The 13,988-nt window shown below is 46.8% G+C and overlaps 1 long non-coding RNA gene across 1 annotated transcript in view; it reads left to right on the top strand.

The window, feature by feature from the left end:
* LOC144216151 (uncharacterized) overlaps nt 1–13,167 on the top strand; it is a 19,992-nt gene extending 6,825 nt beyond the window's left edge. The window contains exon 2 of the long non-coding RNA XR_013330580.1: nt 12,916–13,167. This is a non-coding gene — a long non-coding RNA (uncharacterized LOC144216151). The remainder of the gene's footprint in view (nt 1–12,915) is intronic.
* The last annotated feature ends 821 nt before the right edge of the window (nt 13,168–13,988 follow it).

Here is a 13,988-nt window from a genome sequence, read left to right on the forward strand (position 1 = left end):
CAGGCACATTCTTGAACCAGAGATTCGAACCCACAGATGCTGAGATAAAGAAGGATTTTGCCTAGAAAAGCCCATCTTCTGGTGAGCTGGAGAGGAACCAGCTGGTGTTACCATCTGATGGGGTCGCTGGGAGCTTTCCCAGAGGGACCCCTCCATCCCGCTACTCACAGCAGTGGGCATTTATGGAGCTTGAGGGCGAAATTGTTGAATATTTGAACAACAGATTTAGGAAATGAAATTCACTTGCTGTGCTCAGGGCAGTATTCATTTGGAAGGTGAGTGATGTTTCTCTGGAGTCTGGGAGTGACCTGTTACACGTTTTGTCGATCTTTTTTTTTTTTTTTTTTTTTGGACAAGTAATAAGCAGTTACTATGAAACATCCTTCTTCTCATTTATGAAGTGATTGCCAAGCTTTGGTGTCAGACCCCATTCTTACAGATTTGGGGCAGGTCGCTGCAGTTAAGGGCAAAGAAGATGTATTCCTGGCATCCTAAATTCTAACTGGGAAAATTTTTCTAATGGGAACATTCTCTGATTTCACTACTATGAAAGATATTTGGGGCTTGATACCACAATACTGGCTCACAAAATCACCTTTGACCGAACTTTTGGCAAAACTATGGTTTAAAGAGTCCTAGGGGAGCCTGAGTGGCTTGGTTAGTTGAGTGCCCGACTTCAGCTCAGGTCATGATCTCACAGTCCGTGAGTTCGAGCCCCACATCAGGCTCTGTGCTGACAGCTAGCTCAGAGCCTGGAGCCTGCTTCAGATTCTGTGTCTCCCCCTATCTCTGACCCTCCCCTGCTTGCTCTGACTCTCAAAAGTGAATAAATGTTAAAAAATATTTTTAAAGGTCCTAGATAGGCTTATGTCATACCATTGTTAAGAATTTGACACATATCTGACTGTAGCACAAATGAACATTAACTCTCTGAGAGCTACATACAGTGGAGGACCTCGGCAGATTCTGCCCACGGATCCAGAGAGCAGACCCGGTGAAAGCTAGAGGGTGATAGTCTTTCACAAGAAAGCCAGAGCTTTCTATCAGAATAAAAACAGAGATGTGGTCAAGGAGATTCACATGTAAGATTGGCCAATGTCTGAGGGCACCTTTTGGTAGCGATTTCTGTGACTCTTTCTAAGTGGTGGGAAGGTCCTACCCACAGATAATTGGGCTCCTGTCCTTAATGGCTGCAGGTGAAAAATTGTTGACATTTCCTGTTCTTCGGTGCATAATGACAAAGAAGGGGAAATGAATACAGAGTGACTTTTACAAAATTAATATTTTTGTTTGCGACTGATTGATTGGCGTTACAAAATGGGCATCTCTGAGTGTGAAGGAAAAAATGGTGCTAATTTTTGGAAACAGAAAAGTAGAATTGTATTAGGCAGTAGGCAATAGATTTTCTTCTATAACTTCTCCGAGGTGTGGAGAAAATAGCTTGTAACCAAGCCCTACCTGTTAGGCCTATAAGGCAGATTAAAAGTCAGATTTACATGGGTGATGGTTACAGAGTATCTGCTTTCATCTACAAAGTATTTGCTTTAAAGTTACTAAAGAGGTGAATTAGTTTAGCTGTGTTCTCAGTGGGGGGGAGGGGGAGGTTGGGGATTTTGCTCCCTTGAGATATTTGACAAGATCTGGGGATGTTTTTGATTGTCATGAGTGTGTGTAATAGATGCTTCTAGAACATAGTGGGTAAAGACCAGGGATGCTGCTAAAAATCCCTCAGTGCACAAGATGGCCCCTGAACAAAGAATGTTGTTGAAAACATCAACAGTGCCCACGTTGAGAAACCTTTGTAGTCTTAGGATACATAGCAATATCTGGTTTGTTTTTTGGAAAACTATAAAAAGTCATGTGTTGAAATGGTTTATCATGCATGACTGATCTTTCGATCCCCAGAAAGACAAAGAAAGATGTGATCTTTGAACAGGTATAAGTCGAAGATTATTTTGTTTTTCCAGTTTGCTTTGATCAGATCCAAGTAGGGTTCAGTGTGGTCCTTTGATGGATTCCGTTTAACTCAGTTTGACATCAACATCAACACCAATGGGTCTTGATTTTTAGACTTGTTATTATCTCTATCTTATTTTTAGAACACTGATTATACTGATAACTTGAAATGAGTCATGCCCAGATGCAGAGCTCAGAAATCAGTCAGCTTTGGCAGGTGGCCTTAAAAGAAGGTGACAATTTCAGCCCCAAACACATGCAATCTTGACGCTGATTGGGGTCTTCCTTTGGTAATAAATATGTGACCCTTTGTCCATCTTTATCTCATATCATATTTATAATAACTACATTCTGAGATCTAGATAGTTCTGGTTCTTCATAACCAAAATCTGCTGAAAAAACAGCATAATGGTGAAAGGCTGGTGAAGAAGGTGGTATTAATTAGTGTATGAATTTGCAACCGAGAACAAAGGACTTAAGTCTTTGGAAAGAGCAGAGGATGGTGCAGAGGGCACAGAAATCCAATTTGGCAGCCTTCTCAAGAGGGAAGAAATGGAAGTGTTCATCTCTCCGGCAGTGAGAATTCCCGAACGGTGAGGCTGCCTTGAATTGGATGGGAATTGGTGTTCCATTATTCCCTGTACCGATCAGACCTGTATAGCGTGTGTCCTGTCCATATGCGAGCATCATTTTTAAAGAGGGAGGTGCAGTGTTTGGAGAGTAGGTTAAGTGCGGAGCTACAAGGATACCTGAACAGGTTGATGTAGTACCCGCAAGCTGCATAGGAATTGAGCTCTTCATTCCACCATTCCTTGCTGGTGATCTTTGAGGAAATGAAGGCTTATGGATAGGTTATGTATTAGTTTCTTCTAGCTGCTCTAACAAGTCACCAAAACACATACTTAATGGCTTAAAACAACACAAATTTATTATCTTGCAGTTCTGGGCGGCAGTCCAAAATGGATTTCACCAAGCTAAGTTGAAGGTGTCAGCAGAATTGCCTTCGTTCCGAAGGCTCGAGGCAAGAATCCATGCCCTTGCCTCTTCCACATTCCGGAGGTGGCCTACAACCCCTTCCTCCACAGTGAGGGGTCACGTCGCTCCAACTCTGCGTCTATTGTCATGGCTCCTTCTCTGCCTCCCCTGCCCCTCTCCTTCCCTTATACAGACCCTTGTGATGACATCGGGCCTATCCGGGTAACCCCGTAGGCAGGTGTCCTTATTCCCATTTTATGGGTAGGAAAATGCTGCTCAGCTCCTTGCTATTTCTTTTATGGACAGTAAATAATGGAGTTAAGTCATATTAGTTCTGGGTTTCTAATTACTCTTGTAAATATCATTTGCGATTAATAGAAAAATCTGGGTTCTTAGAAATAATTCTTTTTTGTCTATTGGAACATCCATTAAGTGTAAACTAGAAATATTGTGAGTGGAAATGATCGTCATTTTTGTTTTACCTTTGATTTTTTTTTTAGCATTGAGATATAATGAATGTAAAATAAGTTGTACATACTTAAAGTGTACAATCTGGTAAGTGTTGACATATGTACACACCCATGAAATGACCACAATAAAAATAACGAGCGTATCCATCACTGCCAGAAGTACCCCCATGCGCCTTGGTAATCTATCCCACCTTCATGCATCATTCCCAGACACACATTGATCTGCTTCCTATCACTATAGATTGGTGTCTATTTTCTATACTTTTATATAAAAGGAATTAAACAGCATGAACTTTTTTTTTTTTTTTGGTCTGACTTCTTTCACTCAACATTATTTTGAGATTCATCCATGTTGAATATATCACTAGGTCATGGCTTTTATTGTTTAGTAGTCGTAGCAGTGTGTGTGTGTCAGAGTCAGATTTAATGTTTATAAAATAATTCCCCTTTTTGATTTTATTAATTTTATTTTTTAAGTGTTTATTTTTGAGAGAGAGAGAGAGCGAGAGCAGGAGAGGGGCAGAGAGGAAGGGAGACACAGAATCCAAACTAGGCTCCAGGCTCTGAGCTGTCAGCACAGCAGGGCTCAAACTCATGAACTGCGAGATCATGACCTGAGCCAAAGTCGGACATTTAACCGACTGAGCCACCCTGGCGCCCCAAACAAATAATTTTTTGAAGCAGTTATGTGCTTGTGTTGTGCTGGACACTAGCATGCAATGGTGATCAAAACTGATTGTGATTCTTGCCTGGATGGGCATGTGGTCTTATGGGAGAGTTAGACGTAGATCTAATAGAAAATTTCAGCTCTGGTAGTGCCGTGAAGGAGGAGGACATTGTGCCAGAAGGTACGACAGGGAGTCTGACCTTGCATGGGCGTTGAGAGGCCTTCACTGAGGATGTGGCAGGTGTTAGGGCCTCTGAGGTGTGAGTAGGAGTTCAACTGGTCAAATACGCACAGAAGAGAGGAGTCTTGTCCTGGAGGAGAACGCACTGTGTGTGTGGAGTGGAGTGAGGGACGGTGTGGTGAGAGAGTGTGTGTGCACAGGCCTAGACCCCGTGCGTGTGATGGTGACTGAGGCCGATGCAGCTCTTGCCTTCTCACAGCAAATTCTTGCAGGAAGGCAGAGCACAGGCCAGTGTAAATCCGTTCATGTGATCAGATGTGTGAAGGAAATAAAGGAGGCAGAGATAGAGACCTGCTTTAAGAAGCCAGTGTAGATAGCACGGGCCAGGAGGACCTTTCTGGAATGGGATATTTAAGCCGAGAACTAAATCTTACAAAGGACCTAGCCATGTGAAGCTACGGGACCACAGCAGGAAGGGGGCGGGGGGAGCCCTGGAAGAGGATTCTAGATGAGTCCAAGACACATCCAAGAAGGGTTGGCTGTGTTTAAGCAAATGAAAGATCAGTGAACAGTGAGGCCAAGGAACAGTGAAGCCAGGTGAGGTGAGAGTAACAGGCTCAGGGCAGGTGGCACTGCCCCCTCTTCCAGCCAGGAAATGCTGACAGCTTTCGCCGTGGAGGGGTCGGGACAGACGGGGTATAGTGCACGATCGGAGCAGAGTGTCCCAGCGCTCGGATTTGGTTGGATGTGAGGCGGCGGGGCTGCGGCCAGAGGCTTTCAGAATTACCACCACGTTTCACGGGAGTATGACTTACTGAGATAGGACACTCTGTATTTCTTGCTTTCTTTTGAAATTTTGTTTCATCAAATTTGGTAGCACAGGGTATAAAAGAATGGAGTTCTGTTCTGGAGATGTTAGATTTGCAGTGTCTGTTTGACATCCCACAACAGGTGCGAGTAAGCAGCCAATAAGGAGCCGGTTAAGATAATGAACCTGTGGCTTGTGAGAAAGGTGTAGACCAGAGGTAGAATTGCGGGACGAGGTGGTGTGTTAGATTCCTGTGGCTGCTGGAACAAAGTGCAAAGACTGAGCGGCTTTATTTGACAACAGAAACTCACACCTCACAGTTCTGGAGGCTGGTGGTGCCAGGTGCACGTGCTGGCATGGGCTGGGTCATTCTGAGGGACGTGAGGGAGAAGTCTCTTCCAGGCCCGCCTCCCCGGCTTCCAAGTGGCTGTCGTCTGCCTGCGTCTTCATATCATCTTTCTTTTCTTTTCAAATGTTTGTTTTGAGAAAGAGTGAGCAAGTTGGGGGAGGGGCAGAGAGCGAGGGAGAGGGAATCCCAAGCAGGCTCCTTGCTATTAGTGCAGAGCCCAACACGGGGCTCAATTTCATGATCTCATGAACCATGAGTCAAAATCAAGAGTCTGGATGCTTGACTGACTGAGCCACCCAGGCGCCCTTCTTGTATGTGTCTGTCTGTCTCTCTGTCCAAATTTCACCTTAAAAAATTTTTTTTTTAATGTTTAATTATTTTTGAGACAGAGAGAGACAGAGCATGAGTAGGGGAGGAGCAGAGAGAGAGGGAGACACAGAATCTGAAGCAGCTTCAGGCTCTGAGCTGTCAGCACAGGGCTCAAACCCATAAACCGCAAGATCATGACCTGAGCTGAAGTCGGACGTTGAACCGACTGGGCCACCCGGGCGCCCCGAAATGTCCCTTTTTATAAGGACACAGTCATACTAGATTAGGGCCCAGCCTACGGATGTCATTTTACCTTCGTCATCTGAAAGATTCTGTTTCCAAATAAGGCCACATTCACAGGTGCTGGGAGTGAGAACTCCACATTTTGGGGGGAGGGACACAATTCAACCCGTAGCAGACAGGAAGGCAGCTGTGAGCGTGGGCGGACTCGCCTAGGGAGGGGGTGCGGAAGGAGAACAGAAGAGGGTCAAGGGCCAAGCGTCGAAGAACCCCATCAGGTAACGGGCAGGAAGGAGAGGGAGGGGCGCCATCAGAGAGGAAAGTTGTGAAAGAGGGGTGATCACTCGTTTCTAAGGCAGCCGAAGGGTCCTGTATTTTGACGTACTTCTGGGGACTAAAATATCTCCGCTGAATTTCGCAGCACAGGCATCATTGATGCCCTTTGTGTGAGCTGTTTGGGGATGATCGAGGAACCCCGCTGGAGGAGGAGCCAGAAGGGAAGAAACGGAGGCATGCTTTGCGTCTTGCTTTAACCGTTCAGGGGAGGAATGGGTAGGGTGGTAGCCAGAGGCATGTGGGGCCCAGAGGGGGAGAGCCCTCTGCTCTGAGTGTAAGATCAGGGAGAGGGCATACGGGGCATGCGTGCAGATATACACAGGTTTACAGATACGGCAAGGGGACGTGGTGGCCTTTCTGTGCGGTGACATCTGTTTTCTCTGAGAGGTCGGAAGTGAGGCTGCCTGCAGAGCTGGAAGAGGCCGGGGTAGTGGGCTGGTGGTTGGCAGTTTGAGGAGCACAGAGAAAGTGTGAAGTCGTCCCAGAACCGGGGAGAATGAGTTACCTGGAGAGATGTGCCCGCTGAGGTCGTGATCATGAATTGTCTCTTTGTACTTGACCGTGATGCTCAAAGAGCCCAAGAGCAGGTAGAGCGTGGGGTCGGATCCATCCAGGCAGGTGTGGTGGGAAGATGGAGGGCTGAGAAGGTGCGGACACCAGGAATGGCTGCTATTTAAATGATGGCCCTTAGATAAAAGAGGGGCCTGACGGGTTGGGGAGAGTGGAGGACTTAGTGACAGCACTCCCGCAGAGGTGAGGGCTAGGAGAAGCTTCCTGCGGAGATCTGGGCCCAGATTCGGGGAGGGGACACGGCCCAGGGTATGCCTGTGGGGAGGATGCAGAATGAAGGAAAAGGCTGTGGGAGGCGGGGATTGAGAAGCCCGCAGTCCTCCATGCAGACGTTGAACTCACTTGAGGTGAGCGAAGGTGGAGAGGCTGACTGAGCCCGATACCAGGGCGCCCGAAAAGCACACAGACAGGGTCAGGTGCACGCTTGAGGCACGAGCTTCAGAAGAGCGGTGTCACGGGGCGCCTGGGTGGCTTAGTCGGTTAAGCGTCCGACTTTCGCTCAGGTCATGATCTCGCGGTTCGTGGGTTTGAGCCCCGCGTCGGGCTCTGTGCTGACAGCCAGCTTGGAGCCTGGAGCCTATTTCAGAGTCTGTGTCTCCCTCTCTCTCTGACCCTCCCCTGCTCACGCTGTCTCTCTCTCTCTCTCCTAGAAATAAATAAAAAATATTAAAAAAAAAAAGAAGAAGAAGAGTGGTGTCAGGGTTTTCTTCCCCCATAACGTGAGTTAGTGTCAGAAGAAGTCTAAGATAATTGCCACTTATTTACTTATTCATGCGCTGGTTCAGTGGCCCGCCCTAGCACCGGGCCTGTGATCTAAATGCATTTCCACAAATGTGTTGTGTGAAAATATATTGGACGGCAAGAACGCACCAAACTCTACGTTAGGCCCCCAGTCACAGGGGTAAATGAAAACGTCTGTTCTCGGTGTGTTTGCTGTCGGAGGCAAGGCTGGTGTGTTGAGAAATGCATTCCGATCACAGACAAATGTCTGTCTGGAACTGTATTCCACAGAGGGGACGGTGAACATATTTCGGGGAGGGAGCAGGTGGCTGGGGATGGCTTTCATATGACAGCATTCTGGGCTTGAGAAAACACACGATTGGCCCAAGTGGCTTGCGGTGGGGGCTGAAGGGGTGGTTGTACTGGCCTTTGAGATTCCCCAATCCCTCCCTGCGGGGCTGGCCTGACTACGAGGATTAGAAGCCGGGGAAGAGTTTCCCCAATTCTCTCAGAGTCTCCTCCAAAGAAGACTGCCCCTAGGCCTGTCTGGCTCCGGGGNCCCACCTGCTGCTGCTCTCCTTCCCGTAGTCTCCAGCCGCGCCCTCAGGAACCCACACCTCCCTGCTCTCATCACTAATCATATACGCTATTGCTACAGCATGAACGTCACCTGCTGCCCCCTTTAGGAACTGGGTCCCTGTGCGAACCCTTGCTTCTGCCGTTCAGAAGTGGTACAGCTGAATATTTCTCTTGTTCTGCACGTGGGGCGGACAGAGAAGATCTCTGACATTTCTTCGGTCCATTCTCCCTGTGCTCTCAGGCCCGGGGTGTGTGGGTGGCTCTGGCTCCCTGAGGCCGTCGCTCAGTCTCAAGAAGTGCAGCATTTGCAGAAACTCAAAATCCTGTTTGTCTGGTTCGACATCGTTCTGTTTACAGCACTCCCCCATCGGCCCCCCACATGGTGTGTGTGTGTGTGTGTGTGTGTGTGTGTGTGTGTGTGTGTGTGTGTGTGTAGGTGTACATGTATAGATAGGCAGGGGGAATACCTGTATCAGATAGCTGAGGGAAAGGGGTGGATGAATTCAGTTTTGTGTTTCAGTAACAGACATCTCAAGCTAAGTATCGCTTCTCACACACCCCTGACAGTTTCATCCTCGGGCCTTGAGGTAATAGCAAGTTTGCCAGAGAAGGTTTGGAAAATGAGACCTTAAAAAAGACTGGCAGCTCACATAATGAACGGGCCACACACAGAATAGACAGTGTCGTGTGTGCCTGCGTGAGGCAGCCACGTTCAGAGGCTGCTGGGCTACACATCCAGTTGTGTCATCGTGGGAGACGTGAAGGGACTTTGATGACAACAGGCAGCTTTTGAGAAAACCTAGAATTAAAAAAATAACAGTTAAGATTAGCATCTTCATTATACAATCAGCTCTTTATGTGCCGTATTGGTGATTCCCTAACACAGATTTAATTGCATATAATGCATTTCAAAAGGCTTTGGATTAAAGCAAAAAATAAATTATTAATAATAAGGACATAGGAAGTCTGTGGGTTTTTTTCTGCAAATGGGAAATATTTGCAAAACTGTTTTACACTGTACATCAGCCGTTATTCACTCTATTAATGGTATCTTAAAATAGCTTATTTTTGTTCTGTTTTAATTTAATTTATAAATATAATACTATGTTGGAGACATTTTAAAATATATGAATAAAAACACAGTACAGATCTGTGTACACAGTACCCATAAACAGAATGGATACAGCAGAAATCCTTTCCATTTACAGTCTCCTCTCTGGCCATTCTCTCCAGAAAGTGTTTTGTATATTTACTGCATAAACACACACACACACACACACACACACACACACACACAAGCTGTGTTACTATTATCTTTTCCAAATATAGAAATTTACTCTGGTCTCTTTTCATGGTTTCTGGTGAGCAGTCTGGAGTTCTGGTCTACCTCTCAAGGTCATTCAGGGAGGCAGAACCTTCAGGTTCCTCCCAGACAGGCTTCCGCATTGTCGCCTCCAGGGCAGGGCCGCTCTGTCTTTGGTAAAGGATTGCTGCTTTTTCCTTTTTCCATTTTTTTTAAGTAGGCTCTGTGCCAAACGTGGGGCTCGGACCCACGACCCTGAGATCAAGAGTTGCGTGCTCTACCAACTAAGCCAGCCAGGCGCCCCGGTAAAGGATTGCTTTTTAAAATCTCCAAAGTATCAGGAACCACCATTTGTGAATTACACACAAAAAAGAAGGAACAACTATTATAAAAATGAAATAAAAAACCATAACACATTCCCCTGCTGTCAACTACATCATTTGGAGCGAAATCGCGACTCCTGATAGTGACCGGCTCTATGTGCATTTTGAATGGATACCATTTATATCAATGCTCAAAGTTGTTTTTAAAAATTTTTTAAGCGTTTTGTTTATCATCGAGAGACAGAGAAAGACAGAGCACAGTCATGGGACAGGCAGAGAGAGAGGGAGACACAGAATCTGAAGCAGGCTCCAGGCTCCGAGCTGTCAGCACAGAGCCCGATGCGGGGCTCGAACCCACAAACCGCAAGATCACGACCTGAGCCGAAGTCGGATGCTTACCTGACTGAGTCACCGAGGCGCCCATTGCTCAAAGTTTTTAATGCGACACATATGCGTACTTCTTCCTTACCAAGCTGATTTTATCTAGGTTGGATTGATATTTGAATATTAGAGATTCATGATACGGAAGCCTGTTGTACGGGTCATTTATTTTCAGACTCTAGTTCTCCAGGTAATTTTTTTTTTTTAATTTTTTTTAATGTTTTATTTCTAGGAGAGAGAGAGAGAGCATGAACAGGGGAGGGTCAGAGAGAGAGGGAGTCACAGACAGAAACAGGCTCCAGGCTCTGAGCTGGCAGTCAGCACAGAGCCCGACGCGGGGCTCGAACCCACGAACCGCGAGATCATGACCTAAGCGAAAGTCGGACACTTAACCGACCAAGCCACCCAGGCGCCCCAGGTTTTGGTTTTCTTACGCATTGGCCATCCAGGAGTGTGGTGCTCCACTTAGGGGGAGGAAGACGAACAGTCAGTGAAGAAGGGACTTTCCCCATCGTGAATATGTTTCTTTGGGCATTTTCCTGGAACTGGTCGTAGGCAATATATACATTTCCCAGGAAGACTCTGGCCTGGAGTGGGTCAGAACACTGCATCAGTTAATTCAGTTCTAAGATGACTCTGTGACACAAGGCTGAAAATTTACTTTCCGTCCTATTTATCATCCCAAATGATGTGCAGTCACATTATCCAGTGTAAATTACCGGAGCTTTGGCAGTGAGCTAAAGCCAACAGTAAAATGAAAATGGGCACACAGAGAACAAAATGTTCCCGCCTAGAGAGGTCCAAGTCAGACTATAAATCCCTTCCCACCATCAGATTCCCAGCAAAAACGTAGCTCATCTCCTGCCATTGCTTCTCTATTATTATTATAATGTAAGTGAGAATAAATCAAAGGAAGGAATTGATAGGCATTTGAAAATGCACCCCATTCCCTTTTACTGACATATAAATTATCTTTGCCAACTTGCTTTCCATTTAAATAGCTCTCAGACTTTCTCAAAGTAAACAATATATTGAGGGTCCTTATTTTAAAATGACTCTGCTTTTTCTCTCTCTCTGCCCCTCCCTGTTCATTCTTCCTCCACCCCCTTCTTTCAAAACAAACAAACAAAAAAGCAAAACACAACTCTGCTTTGTTCTGCCTCTCTAGCTGGGGGAGTTGAATGCCCAGGACATTAGCATTTAACTGTAAAGAAGTTCTGTTCTTTGACAACCTGTATATAGTGCTCATATTTTAACACTGTTTTCAATTCTTACATTTTGATACAGGTGAATAAATCTGGGCGGATATATGAAACTCTCTTCCTAAAAGATAACGCGTGTGTTTAGTGGTGAGAATCAAGGACCACTTTAGATGGGCTGGAGAATCGCCTAGTCTCTTAGACCATGGAATTAACTCACAGGTGGGGTGCTAGCTGGGGCTTAGCAGGGGAGTTCCGGGGCCAGGGGTTAACATTTAAGTATGAAAGAAAAGTACAGTTAACCCTTGAGCAACGTGGGGGTTAGGGGTGCCAACCCCACACACAGTCTAAAATCTGTGTATAATTTTGCCTCCCCCCAGATTTAATTACCAATAGAGAGAACTGCCAGGGATCACTTCTTAGTGCAAAATACAATTTACTGGAGACGCGAACTGCTCACTTGAAGATGATTAGCACTACGGGTGTTTTAAGTAGCTACTTTGGGCTCCCTGCAATTCCACAGGTGGCTACAGTACCTACGGCAGTTGGTCGCAGTTATAATGTAATATTGCATCCTTACAATTGTTTGTATTTTTCTTGACTGGGAACCGGCAGGTGCCATGCGCGGTCTGCACGTGTGTAAGTTTTGATAAATTTTAACTCTGTAACAGATTCATGCATACTTAATGGCAGTAAAAGACAAAATAGACTACTGTCTACATACGTCTTATGCATTCATGACATACCTGACTTTTTCTTAATTTGCAAGATTTCTAGACTGAATGGTTTGTGAGTTTTTTCAAATTGTCACAAATCTCCAAAAAAATTCCGATTTATTGGTTGGAAAAAATCTGCGTGTAAGTGGACCTACGCAGTTCAAACCCATGTTGATCTGGAGTCAACTGTATCTGTAGATATAAAATGAACAGTATTTTTATGGATCCTCGGGGAATATGGCCTCATGGGTGAAAAGGTACTTTCTTGTCTGGTGAAGGCATGAATTCATGTGTTTTGACTACTCTTGGTGTGAAGATGAGGGTGAAATGGGAAAGACTGTAGTTCAGGAAACTGTCTTTCTAATAATCCCTCTGAAGAATGGCTGATAAATGTCATGTAAAAGGGTCTGAGGGCACACAAAATTTAAAAGGGCATTTCCCAGGGCCGCCTGGGTGGCTCACGTGGTTGAGCACCTGACTCTTGATTTCTGCTTAGGTCATCATCTCATGGTTCATGAGTTTGAGCCCTTTGCAGGGTTGCTGAAGCACCTTGGGATTCTCTCTCTCTCTCCTCTCCCTCCCCTCCCCCTGCACTCATGCTTTCACTCTCTCCAAATAAATAAACAAACGTAAAAAATAAAAATAAAAGGGCATTTTCCAAAGAATGCACCTTCTTTTAGATTTGTCAGCAAACCCTAAGAGTTGCATCTGAGGCGCAAGAAACAGCCGGGGCATTTTTGCCAATGGAGGAGTGGATTCCTTTCTGTGTGCACAGCGGCATAACTGACATTTTTCCCCTCCGTAATAAAGACTTGCACTCCCCTGCCCTCCAGAGTTGACCTTCCGAAACACAGTACACCATCTCTTGCACGACTGTCACCTGCTCCACCACGCAGCCACCACGTTTGGAGTCACGCTTGTGGATGGAAGACGTTCCGGCCAGTTGAGCTGGGAGCCACCGTGGGTGTGAACCTCAGGGAGGGCACAGCCGTCTTGTGAGCAGCATCCATAAATCTGTGAATAAGTGAGAGACTCATAATGGACATAGTAAAGTATTTATAGTAAAGTTTCAATATTAGCATCCATTAGGAGTTATTTCCTTGTATGAAAATTCTTGTTCCCAGTGTATCTCTGGGCCATCACCCCGAGTCTAGGGGATCTACTCATTCATTCCAGGTAAATATACCTGCACAGCGCCCTTGAGCATTGTACCACATCAGTCTTCTGGCGTCCAGATTGCGATAGAAAAAGAATTCTGTAAATAGTATCAATGAGCAGCAGTTTTAGACAAACCCATGAGGAAACTATTCCCATGTGTTCTCGTTTTGCGCACGGTGATATTCGGAGGGGTCTTCGGCAGGAAGGGCGGAGTGGAGCCCAGCCAGCGGAGGGCCACTGGGGCACAACGGGGGGCCGAAGGGCTGGCAGCCCTGGGCCACAAGGCCCGTGTCGCAGCTACTGCCGCTCTTACCGCCGGTCGTCAGGGCCGCCCTGCTTTACTGAGCACTTACTATGTGCGGCGCTAATCTGCGCACTCAACATGCACCGGGGTGAACCATCACCATGTGATGACCGACAGTTACGGGCCCAGGTTAGAGCTGCGGGGCTGGGTCCCCACGAGGCTGGCCCCTCGGACACTGGGCTCGAGACAGGTGGCGGCGGGAGGGCACCAGACACGTGACCCAAGCCCCGCCCACGTGTGCCTCCGGTGTCCGGCGCGGTGGGTCTGGTTCAAGGGCAGAGGGAGCCACGCGGATGGACGGTGGCGGGGAAGGGGGCGCCCCCGCTTCACGCACGAAACGCTGCCCCCGAGGAGGCGCCCCGCGGAGCGGCCCCTCCGTACGGTGCACAGCCCGCCCTCGCAGGCCGCTCCCAGAGCCTGCCCTGCCGGCCTGGCCGTGCCCCC

The sequence above is a fragment of the Crocuta crocuta genome, unplaced genomic scaffold, assembly GCF_008692635.1.
Source record: "Crocuta crocuta isolate KB4526 unplaced genomic scaffold, BGI_CrCroc_1.0 scaffold258, whole genome shotgun sequence".
Lineage (NCBI taxonomy): Eukaryota > Metazoa > Chordata > Mammalia > Carnivora > Hyaenidae > Crocuta > Crocuta crocuta.